Here is a 3508-nt window from a genome sequence, read left to right as displayed (position 1 = left end):
CTACTGTGTCCTTAGTATGAATTTTTATTTCCTCCCGTGCCCTTTATTAGCATTCTCAAAGCCGAGCCTGACCATGAGGCATCCCTGGAAAGCAAACACAGCAGAGCTCTCATCATCAGGGGCTGCACCCTCTGCCTGTTCTCCAGAACTGGATCAAATGTCAGCTGAAGGAGTTGCATTTCTAGCTCCTCAAATTCCCTCTACAACTTTCTATGACATAAGCTTTGCATCCTTGTGCTGCTCAGAAGGGAAGCTCATCAAGGCCCAAAGCCACACAAGTCTACTGCTGTTTCCCAAAGCCTAGGGTGTGGTACATGAATTGGTTATAGGAGGAGTATGAGAAGATTGTGCGTGGTGAAGAAATGTGGTACTAAATAACACTGAGTCACTTAGAGAGACAATTATCCTCTGTTCAAGCACCCTCTTAATCGTTCCAGAAGAAGGTCTCAGATAAATTCTACTCTGTCTTTAACAAATCTCCAATGCTTGCTGACCTCCGTTGTGAACTGAGTGGGCCCCCAGCAGACCACAGGATATGGCCAAAATGTAATACTGTTTACTTTGTATATATTGAACATTTTCTAAAGTACTTTCTTTTCATGGTAAAGGATACTTGTTTTACACTGACTATATTAATAAAGTTTCATTTGAAAACAAATTTGGTGAGACCCCCTCCTGTCTCCATTGTAGATCAATCAGCCTGCTGCAGTCTCCTCTACAAATGAGCTCCATAGCCTAGCACCCTCCTTCCCGCGACCTGTCATCACGCATGGAGGTCCATGGCTGGTCACCACCAAGGTTTCCACAGACCACAAGCAAGAGCACAGCAGCCATCCCCTCCAGCGACAGACACACTCATGGCTACCCATGACTACGACCAGCGCTGTCTGGGCTCCACTTCCAGGAACAGCTCCTGAGGAAGTGCAGAGTGCCCCGGGGAAGCCATCCCCCACCACCCTGGTCTCCCCGAGGCTGACCAGGGTCACTGGTGGGCAAGCTTCTTTTTCAGGAAGTCCACTCTCCAGGTCATGGCCACAGTGCTGGAATTCCCAGACCTCTCAAAATCTCCCCAGACCTCCAGCAGCATGATCATCTGTGACCTGGCTCTGGAAGCCACAGGGAAGACACGTGGCAGCCAGCCCAGCAAAGTCAACATCAGGCCTTCATCCTAAGTGGCTGCCACCAACCACCAGACTTCCAGAAGCTAGGCTCTTTTGAGCCCCTCCCCCATCCCTCCTTCTGTACCTCCTTGTCCTCCTCACCCCACCCTGCAGACTAGGCAGGCTGCAACAAGCAGAAGCAGCTGGGGTTTTTTATAGCAAAACATCAAAACACCAAAAAGGAAGTGGAGAGAGCCCCACTCTTTACTACCCAAGCCACACGCGAGCCTTCCTGGCACCCCATAACCATGTACCTTACACCAAGTAGAAAATAAATGACGAGCAGCCAGGAAAAAAAAAAGAACACAAATTTGGTGAAAAAGAATGTCAGTTTAAATTTAAAATGTCGAGTAAATAATAGTACAGATGATAAGTTCACATGACAAAAACGTGAAGCCTGAAGCTTGAGACCCACAGCTGTGGTAGTTAGGGAGTCCTGGTTTGGGATCAGACTGGCTTGGGTTTGAATTTTGGCTCTGCACTTGGTAGCTCTGTGATCCGGTTATTTCACTTGCTGAGGGGCTGATTCCATGCCACAGAGCAGTTTGTGCATTAAGAGAAATATGCAGGTGAAACACTAAGCCCAGCATCTGATTTGGAAAAGCAGCCCAGTCAATGCACACTATCGATGTTGATGCTGCCCAGCCTGCCTCCCAGGCTGCATTCTCAGAATCTTGGTGAACACTCAGAGGTCCACCCATATAAGGGGCCATCACAGGCCTGTCAGCAACACGGACAAGGGTACTTCCAGACTGGTCCCACCGTGTGCGGGCCTGATTCTGGGTGCTGCACCAGCCCACCCTCACTCTACCTCTTCCATCCCCATCTCCTCAAACCCCCGGTGTGGTTACCCAATCAATAGACTCTCCCACCTTTCCTTTCCTTCTCTCTCTTTTTTTAAAGTCTATTTGACATATGATATTATATTAGTTTCAGGTGTACAGCATAGTGATTGTACATTTATATACCTTACAATGTGATCGCCACTATAATTATAGTACCTACCTGTCACAGTACAAAGTTATTATGACATTATTGACTGTATGCCCTGTGTGTACATTATTATGACTTATTTTATAACTGGGAGTTTGTATCTCTTATTCCCCTTTACGTTTTTCACCCACCCCCATCTCCCTTCCCCCTGGCAACCATCAGTTTGTTTTCTGCATCAATGAGTCTGTTTCTGTTTTGTTTCTTCATTTTGTTTATTTAGATTGGCCTCTCCCAGTTCTTGACCCTTCGTTCCAAAGTGCTGACAGTCCATCTTTTCATTCACTGCATTCATTGTTGTGGCAAATACTTATGAAATGCCTGCTAGACATGGGGAAGATGGGGAGATAGCACTGAAAGTGGAAGCAAGGCTTCCTCTCTCAGAGCATTTGCACTTCCAAAGCACAGAAATAAGAGATAATAAACAACACACGTAGACATGGGCCCTGGCTGGTGAGGCTCAGTGGATTGAGTGCTGGCCTGTGAACCAAAGGGTCGCTGGTTGGATTCCCAGTCAGGGCACATGCCTGGGTTGTGGGCCAGGTCCCCGGTGGGTTGAGGAGGGCACGTAAGAGGCAACCACACATCGATGTTTCTCTCCCTCTCTTCCTCTCTCCCTTCCCCTCTCTAAAAGTAAATAAATAAAATCTTTTTTTAAAAAGACACACAGACGTGGGACTATTTGAAATAGTCTGTGGCTGATCTCTTCCCTCAAAGGACACTACTTTACAATACGGGAGCAAAAGCAAGAAGGCAGGCCATGGCCTTGCTCCACCACAGCTGGGAACAGACACCTCAGGCGACTGAAACTCTCTGCACATCTGGGAATGAACATGAAAGCACTGCAAGTACTGAATTTGGGGATTTCAAATAAATTCAAGCCAGTAGGTGAATTCACAAATATAGAATCTTCAAATAATAAGAATCCATTATAAATCAGTGTGATGTGATGGAGAATGAGGAGGAAAGGGATCAATTTTCAACTGGGAATTTCTCAGAGGAAGAAGTAACACCTCAGCTGGGACTTCAATGAAGTGAACTAGCCAACCATGTGAAATTCAGGGAGCATAGTGTGCCAGGGAGGAAAAGCAACAAGAGTCCAGAACCTGAAGAGGAAATAAGCTTGACGAGTTGGGGCAGCAGTAAAGAGGTCCGTGCAGCTGCAGTGCACAGAGTAGCCAGTGGGGGGGGGAAGGCCAAGGATGAAGTTGGGAAGGGTAACTGGAGGTGGGCTGATCCTGAAGGCCCACACAGATCCTGGCCCATCACTTGTATAAAACTCAGATCTTCCTCTAGGAAAGGGGTTTCCTTCAAGCCACCCCTGTGATCATACCCTCAGCTTATACCTTTGATGGACC

General features: G+C 47.2%; 1 pseudogene; it reads left to right on the top strand.

Moving 5' to 3' along the window:
• Positions 1–779: 779 nt before the first annotated feature.
• Positions 780–1089, top strand: LOC123806276 (annotated as a pseudogene).
• Positions 1090–3508: the final 2419 nt, after the last annotated feature.

The sequence above is a fragment of the Phyllostomus hastatus genome, unplaced genomic scaffold (genome assembly GCF_019186645.2).
Source record: "Phyllostomus hastatus isolate PE091 unplaced genomic scaffold, TTU_PhHast_1.1 phas_scaffold_385, whole genome shotgun sequence".
In the NCBI taxonomy this organism is placed as follows: domain Eukaryota; kingdom Metazoa; phylum Chordata; class Mammalia; order Chiroptera; family Phyllostomidae; genus Phyllostomus; species Phyllostomus hastatus.
The sequence above is the reverse complement of the archived record's forward strand: the minus strand, read 5'-3'. Positions and strand labels throughout refer to the sequence as shown.